The sequence below is a fragment of the Buteo buteo genome, chromosome 5 (genome assembly GCF_964188355.1).
Source record: "Buteo buteo chromosome 5, bButBut1.hap1.1, whole genome shotgun sequence".
Taxonomy (NCBI): domain Eukaryota; kingdom Metazoa; phylum Chordata; class Aves; order Accipitriformes; family Accipitridae; genus Buteo; species Buteo buteo.
In genome coordinates, this window is record NC_134175.1 from 16,599,860 (window position 1) to 16,618,656 (window position 18,797).

Below are 18,797 nucleotides of genomic sequence, written 5' to 3' on the forward strand. Positions count from 1 at the left end.
TGTGGAAGCTGGATTTTTAAATTATATGCCCTGTTAACCACTGTTTTGCACACTGAGCTATTCATGTCTAAAGAAACAACTGTACACCTTCCTAAAAGGAGTTCTGCTCTCCTGATTTTACACATTTCTGGACCAGATATCAGATGTCTAAAATAACCTTTATTCTTCTTACATTTACTTACATCAGACTGATTTAAAGCTCTTCCATTCCCACCGACCCTTCATGTTTCTTTCCACTTCCTACTTTCTCTTGATCTCTATTATAAATATAAGTGCAATAAATGTTTTATGAAAAGTTTAGTAATGAAACTGGCTGATATTTGAAAAAATAAATGTTATACAACTTATATATAGTAAAGTAATTAAAATATCTTATATGAAAGAGATCTCATCAGCCTCTAGTCCAATGTAAGCATCTTACTCTCTGTAGAGATGAGTGAGAAGCACTTGAAGTAAGTGGGAATTTCCATGGTAAGAATATACATGAGTTTTTCCAGATCTTTCAATAAGTGTTTAAGAAAAACATTTTTTTCCCCACTGATAACTAGATTTGAAGACCCTGTTTGTTTAGCTAAATTGTTGTTGAGTCAGCAAGTGATTCAATTGCTATTTTCAGGACTATTCTTCTGCTCTGTTCACGAAGAGTACTAGTTCTGGTTAGAAAAGAGGGGAGTGAACAGGAATTTATGCTGCAAATTAGCGCATGGAAGGAACACTGTGCTGTTTCATCAACCACCTTATTGCTTATGGGGTCCATATGAGTTACTTTAATAGGGTTTAATATTTGTCCTCTCTTTATTCTTCTGAGAACAGATACAACAGACTAGACACTGATGTCTCCTTAAGGAAATTGGGGCACCATCTGGATTCATGCCAGCTAAGATTCTGCTCAGCTGTCTCACTTTTTATCTAAGGCCTAGAAAAGTTCAAAAAAATATATATAGTTTAACTTTTAATGTTTTTTTGAATGGTTAATTATTCGTGGAACAATGGCGCAGCATTTTCTATGCCCATGTCTTGCCCTGTTAATCTACTGCAAGTCTTCATGGTTCTTGGTGATTTTGGGATTACGAACTCCACCAGTCATGTGATTTGCAAACATGAGGTTAAATCTACGGAACAGTAGTGTGGATAACACTTACATATAAATATACATACCTTTAAATAATATCTATATTTTGCTGATGTTAGAAGGCAATGCTGGATCTTGCATTGTAAACTGTTATTCAGCAGTTCGATATAACAAGCATTTGCTTTGATGACCTGAAAATATCAAGTATCTGTAAAGATGGATGAGACATATAGATCATCTTGTCTATCTTTTAGTAAAGCACAAGATTCTATGTGTACCCTGATATCTCTGTGTTAGAAGTATCTAACAACCTAAATGAGGTTGGACAGCCTAATTTATGGGTTTTTTTAACAGTTACTATTCTCATAACACCCATCTTCCACCATTGCTTTGAAGATAAAAATATGAACACTCCACAGTTTATCTGAGCTGTTTTCAATGGTCAGTTACCCTTGTTGTTAAATATTTTTGCTTGCTATCTACACTTACTTTATTTAAACCTTCACTTTATGTCATATCTATTAATGAAAATACAATTTTCTAGAAAATTAGAAACTGGAAAAGCTACAAGAAATAATGAAGAAATGGACTGGAAGAGACCTGAGGTGAGGTTTAGATACTTCTGAATCTCAGCAATGGCAAGAACCAAACCAGCACTTTTCAGTTGAACCAAGTAAGTTCAAACATTTCTAAATTTTTTGACAAGGTGAATTAAAAAAAGCACAAATTGGTATCTTTAAAGTGGATTGTTTTACATTGTAGCTATCTTTACTGACTTCTGTTTTAACTTGAAAATTATTTCAGGATGAAATACACGTTTTTTGTTACAGTCTAAAAAATCTGTTTCAAATTTATCATTTCAGAGAGGGCAGATAAAAAAAATAATCAATGTCTTCATAGAAAATACAACCAAATGTCCTGATTTAATTAGACATAAATAAGTGGTTGAAATGCAAACATAGAAGAATGGCTAAATTATTTGCGAGCTCCATTTTTTATTCCTTCTCATAGTCTTTCTCTCTGTAATTTTGCTTTCTTTTTTTGCTAAAGGCTTAATCCTGCTACTTTTAAAATAGTGTATTACCCCCAAGATCAAATGAGATCCTGAGGCAAGTATTTCAAAAGAAGAAAAATGGGGATATTTATACTTCTTGCCACTTGGCAACTAACTCAAATGTCTAAATTAGAAGAAGAGTCTCCCTCAGTTTACCATATGACTAACCGAGAGAGGACATTCCAGCAGGCAATCCAAAATGCTAAACTAAGTTGTTGCTAGCAGTAGTCTTTTGGAGGTCCTACATTTTTTCCCTTAGACTGCATAAATAATGTACAGAGGTTAAGATAATTATTTAAATTTAGGTGATATTAACAGCCCTGAAAAGTACTGGTAGGCTCCTGAACAAACAAACATCAGCTGATACCAAACAGTACACCATTACAACATATGGACAGTTAATCTAGATCTGCTAAGAATTTATTATGCTGGGTCTTGACAAATAAACTAGTCTGAAGTGGGTATGATTCAACCCAACCATTTCTAGGAATTCAATACTATAAAAAAAAAGTACACTGAAAAATCTATATAGCGAACATTTGCCAACTGATTACCATGGTCATCATTCTGGTTTTTTTCACATAACTTTTGTACCAGTTTTTATTAACAAATAATTTAGTCTGTGCAAGAGACAGTGGAGGCATCTCAAAAAAATGTCTCATCTCCATAAAGCTGAGATGGTCTAGAATTAGTTAGATTTTTCTGTTTATTTTTCCTTTTTTGCCTCCTCTCTAAGTCACCACTAAGTTTAGACTATTATTGAGCTTTTTGATGAACTATGAATTCTTGTCCTCTGGGTCGTTTTCAGCTGTCTTCTGCTTACCATGGTCTGTGGTTTACTGTAGCCCTGGAAGCTGTCCAGTGACAATCCAGAGTGCAGATTTACCTTCTTTTTAATAAAATGTGCAGCAAAGGGGGCCAACATTTCAGTAGCGGGTGACAGAATGGTAGCTCACAGTTCTATACAAGCTGTTAAACTGAAGGCTTTCGTTTGCACCCTTGCATCAGAAAACCAATTAGGCCCTTAGGCCTCCAACTTTTTATATATTTAAAGTATTTACTTTCTTTTCTTTTTTCTAGTCTTCTCATTTTTTCATGTGACAGGTTGCAGCACTCTTCTGAACTAACTTCTGCTTCATGGCAAATATACTGCAAAACCAGTGCAGTGACTCAGAAAATAAAATGAATACATCATTTATTACACTTTACAAGGATGGGCTCACAGGAAACCAGATTTACTCCCCATTGAATCAGTTTTCTAAATACTAGGAATACGGTTATAATACAAAATAAAATTGTTAAAGTTTAGTAGGTTTAACTGTTTTGCTTTCCATACAGGACAGTAAGCAGCTTTTTGTTGTTTCTTTATATAGTCTTGACCACAATGGTCAAAGATCTAAAGCTTCTAGGTGAAACTGCATGCAAATAATAGTTTTCAGGCCAATGTTAAACAGTCTGCAGCACTGATTACTGCTGTGTATACTCTAGTTCTTGGAAATCGTGTAAAAGAGCATATAGGCCTAAGCAAAGATTTTCTAGAGAGAGGATAGCTGTAAGAGGTTTTAACCTCTCCATTAATTTCCTGTTTTCTTGGTATGGTGATGAAAACTTCCACCATCTTTTGAAAGCTCTGCCACTTCTCTCTTACTTCCAGCCAGCTACACGCAGTAACGGAGCAGGAATAAAACTGGTGCATGACACAACAGGCAGGTGCATGGGTGCATCTCCCTGCTAGGATCTACCTGTATCATCTTGGTGGTGGTGGGGAAGAGAATTACATCCTCCATTATCGTGTAGCATCTTCATCCTTTTCCTGCAAGGCTGTGCCCATTTTGAAGGAATAATTTGATCTGATGCATTTTTCATCATCGAAAGCACTCTTCTATGACAGCAGCAAATCCTTTTTGAGAACATCATTTGCAACAGAATAGAATAGAGAGAGAAACCAAATCAGCAGCTGAATTACTATTTCTGCTTTGGATAGATATGTGAAAACTTCGTGAAAGTATTCATGAAACCCATGTCACATTAAACATTCAACCAGATGTGGCTGACTCTCATTTGCCAAGCTGCTGGACATTCACACCAGCAAATGAATCATCTCAGTAAATGTTTACTTCAGATTTGTGGCGCTGTGTTATTTTCAGTTTAACTAGGCTTTTCTCTTTGGAATTCCCTAACATTTTAAAAACTGCACAAGAATGAGGTCGGTTTCTCACTTCACAAACTGTGTCAACTTTAAGGTTTTTTGTCTCTCACCCTTCAGGCAAGACCTAGTTTTGCACAATTTACATATTTTTAAAATTCAGAAACTTTCTGGATGGTATTCCATCATGATGCTCAGCTCTTTTGTTGTAAAGATAGCTTGTTACTATTTGACACAAACACTAACAAAATCCCATTGCAATGAACGATCACCACTAACTCACTTTGGAAAATGAGTTCCACAAAACCAGTCATCACTATAAAAAATACTACGGGCATTAAGAGTGAGAATACAGACAGGGCAAGGATGAAGAATTAGAGAAATAAAAAAGTTCCACTGTGCCCTATTCTTATTAGAAATATTTCAGTTCATATTAGGTATATTTAAAGGACTCCAAGCTTAAACACAGAAAAATACTAAAGCTAACATTAGCTATAAAGCTAATATAGCAGAATGTGTTGATTTAAAGAATAGCTGATGATATAACTTCCGATTTTCCTTTATCATATCTTTATGTGATATCACTTTACCTGACTTTGAATGTAATGTTTATTAAAAATACAACATATGTCATACATGAAACATATACATACATCTATGTTCTATGTTAAAATTTTAACTTTGCTTTGTGTTCACATATAATACAGCAATATGTATATTGTTCCTCTCCTCCCACTAGATGGATCTGTTCTGTTCTTTCTCCCATATGTATTCACATCTGCCGTAGTGGGAGGTACCCAGTTTAGAACTGGAGAACAGATTCTTGGACTAAATTCTGATCTCATTTACATCACTCAGTAACGGAGTTACCAGCCCTCTGTGCTGAAAATCCATTATAATTGCTATTTCTAACCCCCCCCCCCATAAGGATTTATTTTAGTTGGATAATTCACATTATAATATAGTTTATATATATATGCACAGAGAGAGAGAGCAAATCTCCTGTAGCATTATGAGATGCATGCAAATATTTGAAATATTTTTATTTTTAAAATGTTGCCTTCTGTGTCTCCTGTTGAATGTAAACAATCCTATCTTTTAAGTTTCTTTTCAAATGATAGCCTTAATCACTTTTTATTGCATAACTTTTCTGATACTGCTCAATATCGAGAACAGTATTACCGCTGTACCTATGTGCATTATAAATACTATCAACATTAGTCTCATTCCTTATACATCTTAGTATCTTGTTCCCCTTTCTGCTTTCCTTGAGCAGAGACCTTCACTGAACTACCCATGACAATTTTGTCCAATTTCAGAGCTGCTACAGTTAACTGAGAATCCTTTCAAATCTCAAGGACCCTAAAAATTGTAGGAAATAGGCTGTACAGACTGGAAAGGCTGGTCATAAGTATTGGCTTCTTTGGTACCCATTGGACAGTTTCAACAGCATGACTCTTTATTTCAGCCTTAGTTGTAACTGGAATATTTGCAAAAAATTAGTAAAATTGGAGAAGAGTAGTCATATAAAGGGAAAAATTACTTGACCAGAAAATGCACAAAAGAATGAACAAATAATTTTGTCTGTAGATCCTTTATTATCAAAAATGAGAGAAGGAAGGGGCATTCAATCCGTCAGTCACCTTGTACAGAACCTGGATATTGACAGCAGCAGAACAGTGGAAGCCAGAAATAGGGACCATAACAAAAAAGATTAATTCTCAGTGGAAAGGTGATTTTTTCCTAAGAACAACCTTTATACTTGCTGTGAAGTTAAAGAAGAGCACACAGCAGAAAATGATACCTGATAGCAACCACAACTTGGCTGCTCATAAAACTGTTAACTAAGCACACACAGTATTTGCAGCTCGGAAATGTGCAACTTTCCATAAAAATTTCAATCTGTGGGAAAATATGTATATTGAAATTCATAGAAATGCTTACCCACTCCAAAAATGTTCCATGTCCACATTAGATGCCTTTCATGAGGCAGTAAAATATTACAAATTCAGTATTTTTACATGCCCACTTTCAAGCCGACTTTACACTACACTTGCAATACCAACACTGGCAGACCTCTACCATTAAAAAAAAAAAATTAGTATGTGAATACTGAAGTCCATTTTTAAACTCATGTAGTCAGTCACAACTGAGTACTGAAGGACATATTTTTGTTGACGCTTTGTCCCTCGCAGAGGCCGTATCTTTAGGTAGATGTCAGTAACACAGGTGACAGAGGAGTGGAGTTTCTTCCACATCATGTAGAAAGCTGGGCAAGATCAGGGTCTGTGGAGAATCCTGAAGGCTTTGTAAGATTCCTGATAGTCTCAAGAAGCATATTGCTTCTCTAAAGGATAAGAAAAATACAGGGCAAGGTGTAACTCTCCTTCACATCACCCCAATCCAAAACAACTTTTGAAGGCCTAACACCTGACATGCTTTGCAAGGCTGCTGGGCCGTTAGGGAGCCCTAATTCCACAGCTAATGCCCTGGGAACACCCAAACTTGACTCGGAGATTCCCCCAAGTCCTTCTAGCCCTTCCAGCAAGGTTCCCCCACCACATCCCCGCTATCACTTGCACCTGTGGCTGGGGGTGTTCCCATCAGCACCTCTGAGGGCCCACAGCACCCACCAGCTGGTCCCAATTAACAGTGCTAATACCCAGGTGCTGCCACAGCAGCTCAGAGCAGGCTCCCAGCCTACAAAACCTGGGGGGTGGGCAATGCTCCTTTTTTCAGTCAGGATCGGTTCCTGTAGGAGTAGGTCTGGAGAAGACAGAAGCAGGTTTCCTCTCTGAAGGCAGACGAGCAGCTCAGCCCGCAGGAGAGTATGGTCTTTGTTGTGACTATTAGCTTGCGGTATTGCCCTCTGTTATTGCTGACTGGAGCAGCTGCTGATTGTGCAGCCTTGCAGAAGCAGGGTTAGAGTACTTGTTGCCTCGCCTGGAAGGGTGCCTGCCTGCCCTCATGCTTGTGCGAGAGTGGCTGTGCTGTCCGTCCATCTGCCTGTGCTTTCAGCAACCAGGCGAGGCCTGTGCCTTTCTGACCGGTATGGGATAGGTCATGGTGGCAGCATCTAAATACGTAAGCTTGTACTAGTTCACCAGACGTCTGGACAAAAACTACGAGGATGGCGTCCACCGAGGTCTATGAGGCGCACCGCAGTCACCTTCGCCTCAGTAGCTGTCCCCCGCGGGGACCTGGTGGGCACGGCCCTGGGCCGCGGCTTCCCGCCGCCGTGGCTGAGACAGAGCGGCGGGCAGGCCCTTGGCCGCCAGTCGGGCGGCGCCCCCCTGCTCTGCCATTGGCCGCTGCAGCCACCCGCGGCGGGGCCCTGGTTGCTGGGCGGATCGGGGTAGCCAGGCGACAGGCTGAGGGGGCCTTGCGCGGGCAGCGGGGCCGGGCAGGCTGGGCCGCTGTCGGCGGGCGGCGGAGCGCGCGGGCCCGAGGCGCTGCGTCTGTGGTGAAGTTAACTCTAAAGCAAAAAACAAAACAAAACCAACCAAGTCAAACCCCACTTGTGCGTGCCTCAAATAGCCTGTGAGGTGCGGTACAGGGGCTTGGTAGCGTTTGCCTTGCTCTGAGGGACACTGTTTAATAAAGTATGTGAAGCGGTCTGTGGTATGGCTGCTTCCAGGGGTGAGGCCTTGGAGTACTCTGGGGCAGTGCAGCCTGCTTGCAAGGCCTGTCTTGGGGGATTTTTCTTATTTAAAAATATTTGGATTTTTTAAAATCAGGTGCTTTGGATACTGAATAGAAAGTTTTGGGCTTGAGACTGATTGAATGATGGCATAGAAACAAACATGTAGATTTAATTACACTTCATTATAGAGGAGTTCAGGAGAACACTCAATTCCCCCTCCCCCCAAGACTTTTCACTTCAGGAGAAAGCTTTTATGATGAATATGCTCACTGGCTATTCCAGCTCTGGGTGCCTGAACATATTTCTCTACCTATGACTAAGTGAAGTTAGAGCTGATGCTTTCCTTTTGCCTGCATGAGACTTAAATAAAATGACACAATTGTACTACAAAGCAATGTTATTGCATATTTATCTTGAAAAGTTATGAGCAATTATAAATGAGGGTCTCCCTGCGTTGTTAGGTGTGGGTGTTTCTTGGGAGTTGGTGATAGTGGCGGGGCCTGGCATGTTCCAGTGGCAGGGCTGGAGTGCTGCTCCCAAGGGACAGCACAGCACTCTAGCCAGGCTGATTACCTTTATTTTTCTGAATTTCACTCACACACAAATCCATCTACTCTGCTATGACTGTTAGGGGGCTGGCTCAGATGGCCTTTTATGTGTGGTACTCGCTGTTATCAAACTGGGAGCTATTTCTACTGGGGAAGTTTGGAATGAAGCTTGTGCATTGTTCTGCAGGATAATTAGGTTGGAAGAGGTTTCTGGAGCTCATCTAGTCCAGACTTATGCTCAAAGCAGGACCAACTTCAGAGTTGGACCACACTGCTTAGGTGTTGTGAGTTGACAGGGGTGGGTAGTGAAGCACCACACAGCTGCTTGCTCTGTTCTGTTCACCCTTGATGAGATAGGGGAAGAAGAAAGCAGGAATAAAAGTGAGACAGTTTGGGGGATGCGATGTGGTGGTGTCAAGATTAAAAAGAATAAAATTGATTAAGCGGAAAAGTAGAAGAAAATAAAACAAATGATGCAGAGGCAATTGCTCACCACCTCCTTTGGGTAGGCTGATGCCCAGCCAGTTTCTGAGCAAAAGATGGCTAACCCTTCTAAAACCCCCTCTTTTCTCTTTTATTGCTGAGCGTGACGTAATATGGTATGGAATATCTATTTAGTTGGTTTGGGTCACCTGCCTAGTTGTCCTCTGTTGCATATCTCTGAATCTATTCACTGGTGAGGCAGAGTGAGAAGCAGAAGGCCTCAATGCTGTACAAGTGCTATTCAGCAAAAGCTACAACATTACTGTGTTATTAGTACTGTTTTGGTAAAAAAATCTAAACCGCAGCACCATGTGAGCTGCTATGAAGAAAGCTAACTTGATCCTAGGCAGGCCCAGTCCATTTGAGTTTTGAAAGTCTCCAGAGGTGGTGGTTCTTCTCTGGGCAGGTGGTGCCAGGGCCTATCTACTCCCACTGTGAAATGCCCTTTTTTTACTATGTAATGGGAGTTTCCTTTGCTGCAGCCTGTGATTGTTGCTTCTTGTCCTTTCACTGACTGTCTTGGGGAAGACTAGGAGTCATGTCTTCTCTATAACCATGCTTTAGGCTGTTGAGGACAGCAGTAAAATCCAGCTCTTAGAAGCTTCCTGTTCTCCAGGGTGAAGAAAACCTGTTTCTTCAATCTCTTTCTACATTTCATGAGCTCCAGCCTCCACTTTAGTGGGGAGTTAGAGGTTCACTTTGGTTTTGCCTCCATTGAAGGCCAGTTGTTGGTTTTTTTTGTGTGTGGAAGCTCAAAACTAGGCAGAGTATTCCAGGTATGGCCTCACAGCTGCCAAGTAGGGGGTAGAGTCACTCAGCTTTCTTCGACCTTGCTGGGATCTTGCTGATCCGCACACTATTGATATGTGTTAAAATCCCCTGTCCCAAAAGGGTCTGTTGGATCCTTTTTTGCAAAGCTGCTACATAGTCCGTCTCTAGCCTGTACGGTTTCATGGGGTTATTCTGTCCACGGTGCAGGACTCTGTGGTTGTCTGCTTATTTTATCAAGTTCTATTTTTCTGCTACTTTAAAGCAATAAAGTAGAGCAGCAGTGCAGAATGAGAGCCTCCAATCTTGATACTGGATATTATAACTTCCTTACTCTCCTGTAGCAGGTGCACCCAGAATGTCTGAATTAGCTTTAAAGTTTTGTGTGTCTTAAAATTGAGAGAGAGAGATGTCCCTTTCTCAAGCATCTTTCAGATTACTTTGCAAACTGCAATAAACTACAATGCAAAATCTGAAATATCTGGTTGTATGAATTTAGGGTAATATGCTAGTTGCTGTTATCTGCTGTGGTGAGTGGAATGGAAGGTACGTTGGCCTGGCACAGATAATAATTCCCTCATATCAGTTTTGCTGAGGTACTTGGAATATCCACCCTAGTTTCAAAAGACTGTAAAATCTTACAATTTGCAGGTTTACATTCTGAATTTTTTATCTGTTCCCATGGTCTGCCAGCTATATTGAAGTTATATTGTATTATGTATGGGGAAATAGAAAGCTATCATCTCAAAATAGACCATAATATTGCACCTTATTAAAAAATACGAGTGGATTTTCTGCCAGCAACCATGACTTATGATAATGACTGTTATCAATATGCAATTACTTCTGTTACCCTAGAACATATTGACATTCATTTATTTAAAAATAATGTAACACATTTGTATTCATTGAGGTAATCTATGGATATGATTAAATGTGAATGCCCATCTTATACCAAATAGTAAAATGAAAAAAAAAAATTGTAATCAGACCCTCTGCACTGCTAAAAATAGGCTGTATTAGATTCTGAAAATTACATTTGAACTTATTTGAAAGATAGTGGCAAACAACCAAAAGCACAACTTGGGCAATTACTAATTCAAACATTCTTTCTAATGATATAGGAAAAAAACTTCAAATAAAACTGTAATCCTATACCTGTGCAATGGACTACAGAGTTTGTGACCCATGTGGAACAGAAGTCCATGTAAATGGTGAATCTTAGTGGAGGTAGAAGTCTATTTGAATAGGTTGTGTAAACCTCTTTTGAAGATGCAGAGGTTAGATGTAGCAATAGACAGGCATTTAAATGTGCTGTTTAGGTTTCAAATCATCATTTTATCCCAGAAATGCTTCTGTCTTGCAGAGAACCCAGGGTTTTCAGGCTTCTAAAATACATGTATTTATATATAACACATGTGCTACATAAGAGTAGTTCTCCAGTGACAGGTTGTTATGATAATAAACACTTTAAGGTCCACTCCTTCAAAGATACTAAGCAAAGCAGTCTCAATATTCTGAGCTTGGAAGTACTTTTGTTGGTGATGTTTGAGAGGGTGAAGCTCAGCATGTTTGGTGTCCAGTTATATGGTATAAAATGCTACATGTGTTTCTACAACTAACTACTTTTTTGTCTGCTATTTGTCTAAAATATCTTGGATTTAATGAACTTTGAAAGAAAAAAAAACCCACCCAAAACTCTCTATGGTGTTGGTTTCTTGCTTGAAAATTAGGGATATCCCAGTGAACTGCTGGATGCTTCATAGAATCATGGGGCAGTTTGGGTCAGAAGGGATCTTTAAAGATCACCTAGTCCAACACCTCTGCCTTGGGCAGGAATGTCTTTCACTAGACTGTGTTGCTCAAAGCCCCATCCAGCCTGACCTTGAACACTTCCAGTAATGGGGCATCTATGGCTTCTTTGGATAACCTGTTCCAGTGCCTTACTACCATCTTTGTGTGTGTTCTTTTCTTTTTTTTTTTTTTAAATAAATCTTCCTTAGCTCAATCTCAATTGGATATAATCCAATCTATTGTCCCTCGCCCTGTCACTACAGCCCTTGGTAAAAATCCCTTTCCATCTTCCTTATAAGGTCCCCCTTATTTATTGAAAGGCCACAATACGGTCTTCCTGGAGGCATCTCTTCTCTAGGCTCAACTTGCCTAACTCTTTGTCTTTCTTCACAGGAGAGGTATTCCAGCCCTCCAGTAGTTTTCTCCCTGCTCTAACAGGTCTGTGTCTGTCTTGTACCGGGGGTGCCAGAGCTGGATGCAGTATTCCAGGTGGGGTCTCATGAGAGTGGACTAGAGCAGAACCACTTCTCTTGACCTGCTGGCCATGCTGCTGCTTATGCAGCCTGGGATAAGACTGGCTTTCTGCACTGCAAGTACACATTGCTGCCCCGTGTCCAGTTTTTCTTGTCCACTAGCATCCCCAAGGCCTTCTCAGCAGGGCTGCTCTCAATCCACTTGTCCCCTAGTCTATATATACTGAGGGTGGCTCTGAGCCAAATTACTTATCAAGTGCAGTTTTCTTTCCAAATAATAAAGCTGCATTTTTGTCAGGTATTGCTAAATACATAGATGCATTGCTAGAATTTCTTTATTGAATGTATGCATATAATTGTAGGTTGACCCTGGCTGGGTGCCAGGTGCCCACCAAAGCTGCTCTGTCACCCCCTCACCCCCCCTTCCTCAGCTGGACAGAGGAGAGAAAATATAACAGAAGGCTCAGGGGTCGAGATAATGACAGTTTAATAAAGTGAAAGCAAAGGTCGTATGCGAAAGCAAAGGAAAACAGATGATGTTATTCTCTACTTCCCATCAGCAGGCAATGTCTGGCCACTTCCTAGGAAGCAGGGCTTCAGTATGCGTAGTGGTTGCTCTGGAATATGAAATGCTGCCCCTTCCATCTCCCTTTACTTACCTTTTATAGCAGAGCTGACGTCATATGGTATGGAATATCTGTTTGATTAGTTTGGGTCAGCTGTCCTGGCTATGTCCCTTCCCAAGATGTTGCCCAGCCCCAGCCTGCCGTTGTGGGGGGAAGTGTTGGAGCCTTGATGCTGTGCCAGCACTGCTCAGCAGTAGCCAAAACACTGGTGTGCTATCAACACCTTTCTAGCTACTGATGCAGAGCACAGCTCTATGAGGCTGCTATGGGGAGAATTAACTCCATCTCAGCCAGACCCAATACAATCTCCACCCCTTGTTCCATACCATTTGCATCTTGCTCAGGTCCCACATAATTTAATACACATATATCTTCTAACCATGCCATTGTATTTAATTCTTATTACTGAAATTCCTTCTTACCAACACTTACAACTGAAACTACCTACTTAAACCACCTTTATACCCAACATACAGATTTACACATTCTTATTAACTACTATCCCCTGTCCTTTAACAGATAGATATTCCATGGGCTTCTTCCACTCCTCCAGATGTTCACACACAGGTTATGACTTGGGCCCCATCCGTCAACATGAGTGATCAGGACAGGAGAAGCAGTATGTTTGATTGTTGGGCACCAACACTGGCTTGGTTTGGGTCACAGTTGCACTCATCTGTTTCCTTGTGAAGTTTATTCCTCTGCGATTCAGGTTGTTCCTGCTGCATTACTTCCTACAGCATACAACTCGCATCACAAGATTATTTTTCCCCTGAGGTTAAATGTCCTTGAGGCACATGCTGGGTCTCCCCATCCTTCCGCATTACCCACCAAGTACACCCAGGTCCCTGAGCAAAGACAATCCCACAAATGGGTTTGCCTTTTCCCATGGGAGGAGCAATCCACACAGCCTTCTCCAGCCACTTCCCCATGTGCACTACGGGGACTTTATCTCCTCCCACAGTATGTAGGGGTTTTGTTTGGGCAGGACCAGAGTGGTTAGCAGATCCTAGCCAAGTGGCTTTGCTAAATTTGTATCCCAATGCTTCCATGCACCATTGCCCAGCGGTCTCAACGTAGTCTTTAACAGTCCATTATATCTCTCAGTTTTTCCAGATGCTTGCAGGTTATGGGGGATGTGGTACACCCATTCAATCCTGTGTTTCTTTGCTCAGGAGTTTATGAGTTTACTTCAGAAATGAGTCCCGTTATCTGATTCAGTTCTTTCTGGGGTACCATGTTGCCATTAAATTTGCCTTTCAAGGCCTAACATGGTGTTTCAGGCAGTGGCATGGTTTACAGGATATGTTTCTAGCCAACCAGTAGTTGCTTCCACCATGGTGAGTATGTTTGCCTTCGCGTGTGGCAGTGGTCCAATGTAGTCAATTTGCCAGGCCCTGCCATATTGAAAACCCAACCACTGCCCTCTGTTCCAGGGAGACTTTACTCTTGTGGCTCGCTTGATTGCAGCACTCATAAGTGACCTGTGTGATGGCCTCCATGGTCAGGTCCACCCCTCGATCACAAGCCCATCTATATGTTGCATCTCTCCCTATATGTCCTGATGTTTCGTGGGCCCATCAAGCTACAAATAGCTCACCCTTACACTCCCAGTCCAGCTCCACCTGAGCTACTTCAATTTTGGCAGCCTTGTCTACCTGTTCATTATTTTGATGTTCTTCAGTGGCACGGCTTTTGGGCATGTGTGATGTACCGTTAGAGCCATGTGTTCTACCCAGGCAGCGATGTCCTGCCACAATGCAGCTGCCCAATGGGTTTACCCCTGTGCTGCCAACTGGTGGTCTTCCACTGCTGTAGCCACCCCCATAGGGCATTAGCCACCATCCAGGAGTCAGTATAGAGATAGAGTACTTGCCACTTCTCATTCAGCAATATCTAGGGCTAGTTGGATGGCTTTCACTTCTGCAAACTGACTTGACTCACCTTCTCCTTCAGTGGCCTCAATGACTTGTCGTGTGGGACTCCACTCAGCAGCTTTCTGCTTCTGATGGTTCCCTACCACGTGACAGGATCCATCAGTAAACAAAGCATAGCACCTTTCATCTTCTGATAACTTATTATATGGTGGTGCCTCTTGGGCACAAAACATGTCCTCAGGTGATGCTCCAAAATCTCTGCCTTCTGGCCAGTCCGTGATCTCTGCCACAATTCCTGGGCGGTTGGATTTCCCCAGTCAAGCTCATTGCGTGATGAATGCTATCCACTCACTCCATGTAGCGCTGGTTGCATGATGTGTAGAGGGGATGTTTCCTTTGAATATCCAGTGTAGCACGGGCAATCGTGGTGCCAAGAGGAGATATGCTTCTCTACCAACAACTTCTGAAGTGGCTCAAACCCCCTCATATGCTGCTATTATCTCTTTTTCAGTCGGGGTGTAATGGGCTTCTGAACCTCAGTACCTCCAGCTCCAAAATCGTAATCAACACCTTTCTAGCTACCAATACGGAGCACAGCACTACGAAGGCTGCTATGGGAAGAATTGTCTCCATCTCAGCCAGACCCAATACAATTATATAGGTGTGTAATTTTGAATCATGCTTTACGGAAAGACATGCTGCCTTAATAGCAATTTAGAGCTCAATATGATTAAAGGAGACAGTCTTCATTCCTTGGCTGATTCTGGGAGTAGCAGCAAAACAAACCAGTGATTTCAAAAGCTTATCTCCAGAATGTTATTCTCCAAACCAAAGAAAAATGAAGTTATGTGTGTCAGAAACACATCTGTTATAACCCGAGCTTACTGGAAGGCAGCAAAGAATTCTCATGGGCACAGTAATTCCAAAAACTTAACAAACTATGCTTTTTAAGTAAAGTTGACTAGCTATTGCTTTGAATAGGGCCTCACTGTAGTATTACTAATACTGTAAGTTGTTTCTCTTCCAGTTTATCTAAATATCAGTTTAGTCTCCTAATGCAGTTCCTGTAGTCACTGTAAACTCTTTTCAGTTAGGGGGGAGTTGGCAACCAGTGTATCAAGCTTAGTGGTAAGAAGTCTTCCGTTTGATTTGGGACTAATGGTTTGTTCATCTATTGCTGCAGGAACATCTGTTCCTCTTATGAATAATTCCTTTTGAACTTGCAGTGCTTTATCTGTGCTGAGAGCTCCTGCTGGAGCCTGCAAATGCTTACAAAGCTGTTTCATCCATCATATTTTGTATGTACTTCTGCATAAGTTGTAATGTGCTCTGCTCTGTGACCTGACCCTAATCTGAAGTGAACTTGCTCTTTTTTGGGGAAAGCTGATGCAGAGGTTTTAGTCCTCTGGAGAAGCATTCACAGTTTCTTAATATAATCAGGCTTGCAGTGCCCCACTATGCTACTCCCTGTAGGTCAACCTTTCTAACCTACATCCCTGCATGATATGAAACTGTGGTATTTTGAACAGATAGTAGTTATGAGTTATTATTCTAATACTGTTGACTTAATTTGCTGCTTAGAAATTTATTCCATAAAAAAAAAAAAACCAAACAAACCAACAAAAACTTTTCTGTTGCTTAAGAGAAATTCCCTGGGCAGCAGGCAGAGGTAGTAAACTGATGAGACTCTGGAGACTATACCAGATAAATCTTTAGAGCTTCTGATCCCCAGTCCTTTAGACAAATGAAGTTCCGCAAGATTTTTGTGTGGAGCTTTGCCCACTACTGTCTCCCAGGTGCTTGCTCTGGCCCTTTGGGTGATTTTCTATGTGCACATATCTGGGAGGGGAACAGAGTGCAAGCAATTCAGGGTTTTCTAGACTTACCGTAGTCAAACATCAAAGCCAAGGTCATGAGTCAGTCTTGAGACTTAACTAGAGCTCTGATTTTGGTGGTAACCCTGAGCTGACTTCGTGCAGCTTCTTCTGAACCTTGTTCATAGTGTATCTTCTAGTTTTCTCCTCTCCACAGTCTTTTAAGTCTAACCCTAGTCTAATCCTTCTGTGCACCAGGTAGTGCTGCTAAAATGGCGTAATGTAAAGCTAATTAACCTCTGATGTGGGGCAAGTCCAGGAGCAGGTTTGATTTCCCCAGGAGTAAACTGCACATGCGCCAGTACACTTCCAAGGAGGCAGTCTATTTCTGGATGATTAGGTTGTTCACTCTTCAGAAACGCTTGTGGTAATGCAACTCGGGTAGGAAATGTTACAGCTTAAATTAATATCTGTCTTGTGTAGTTTCATAATTATATAATTCAACATTCTTGTGTTTGGTCCAAATCATACTCGGGGGGTGGGGTGGGTGGACGAGGGAATTATATTGAACTTTTCTTCCATACTGTAGAAATAAAGGCTTTAAAAATAAACATAGTAACAATTTCTCCTGCCAGAAACTCTTAGAAAAGGCTCAAATGCTCTAATTTGTTTTGAAGTGGCCAGATCTCTAGATACAATTTTTCATCAATTATTGTATAAAACATTTTGGATTTTGAAAAATTGTAGTAGGTTTGACAAGCACTTGACTGACATCATGTTGATTAAATATCATTTCCTCTGACAACCCCAATGAGACCTCCTACTCACAGTAAATGTATGAGCTAATTGAATCCCTTTTTAAAACTGTTTTTGCATTTCAAACTATGAAAGTGACACCAGACCCCCTTCTCCCACACAGCTCAGATATATGCCTTTCTGATGGCTCCTTTTGGCATGCCACTTAGATAACATCAGTGCTTTTGCTGAATGCATCAGGATATTTCTACTGTGTTCTGAATGAGAAATATGGAAATAGAGGTTTGGGTTTTTCTGGTGGGGAAACTCTTGAGTTCAAGCACAGATCCATCAATTTATAGTTTTGTGGGTGATTAAAAATGTGGGATAGCTCAAATTCTTACACAGAATATCACAAGCTTGGATTGATTAGCAGTGATCTTTTGTCCCAATTTCAGTGAAATAAAATTATATTAATTACAGAGTTGTTTGGGAGGAAATAAGGATCTACGTACATTTTTATTGATTGCATACTTCATATGAAGATGTTTCCATAGAACAAAAAAAAATTAAGGCATGGTAGGAACACGTCTTTAATTCATATCAAAATATGGTTATTTTCATCCCTAAATACACTACCTTTTGTTTAAAAGAAGTCAATTTGTTGTTTATTTGAGCACGTGTTACTGATGCATCCCAGATTATTTGACAGAAGCTATCTGGTTGCATCTTCTGGATATTGATGAAAGCAGCAAGTAATGTAAGGTTGAGGGAGGCACTTTTGCCAGCAACATGCCTGTATAATGATTTCTGCTTTCTGGTTGTATTTTCTACTTCTCAGAATATACCAATTTAGGCATTTTACACTCTGAAGGCATCTGTTTTAGTCAAAAGCTCTTTCAGTATCATTGCAGGCACCTTGTTGAAGTCTCTAAATATCTGATATCAGATATAACTAAATGTTACTTCTGATGCCTAAATATCTTTTACCCCATATGGATATAGCTCGAGTAGAACCAAATGTTTTACCATAGGCTATATTGACACAGTCTAGTTCCATAAATACAACAGATGCTATAATTAATTTTGTGATAACTCAGTTGAAAACAATTGAATAATTATATATTGGCCATTCCATTATTTCCCTGGCTCCCACGTCATCCTGTTTTGCTGGTTTTTGGTGCAGGTATCTGGTATGGCAAGTGCCTGGTAAGCAGTGTTGTACAGCACTGTGGGTCAGTTCTGATGGTCTATTCAGCTCTTGACCAGCTCTCTAAAAATTGCTGAAGGCATCAAGTTATTGATGTTTTGAAAGTGTTCAGTGGTGGCAATGGCTTCTAAATACCCTTCTTGGTTAGTTTTGGAATAAAACGTTCTCGTCACAGAAATACAGCTGTGCGTTTTTGGGGAAAAAGGCTGACAGGGTTTTTGACTGTTTCTTCCTTTTCTATTATGAAGTTCAAGCATTGCCATGTAACACTGTCAATGTTTTGGAACCTGCTGTTTTCGTGGTAGAACATTCTTTCTTATATTCTTCAGTTCTGCTGGTTGTACAGTTCTCTCAATATGCTTTGAGAAATTTAACTTTTTCACCGAAGCTTTGCCTCTTCAACTTTTCTTACTGCTGTGAGACTCCTGGTCTCTTATTATTCTCTTATTACTTGAGACTCCCAGTTTATATTAATCGCTATGATATTTTCTTTCATTTGTTCTATGTACATATGGTTGCCTTTGGAAACGGGGATGAACTGCTCTAATTTGCAT

At 40.6% G+C, this 18,797-nt stretch overlaps 1 long non-coding RNA gene across 1 annotated transcript in view; it reads left to right on the forward strand.

Annotated features, from left to right (window-relative positions):
* Window positions 1-18,797, forward strand: part of LOC142031084 (uncharacterized) — a 148,542-nt gene that overhangs the window by 90,230 nt on the left and 39,515 nt on the right. Inside the window, exon 14 of the long non-coding RNA XR_012650398.1 lies at window positions 1,617-1,745. This is a non-coding gene — a long non-coding RNA (uncharacterized LOC142031084). The remainder of the gene's footprint in view (window positions 1-1,616; window positions 1,746-18,797) is intronic.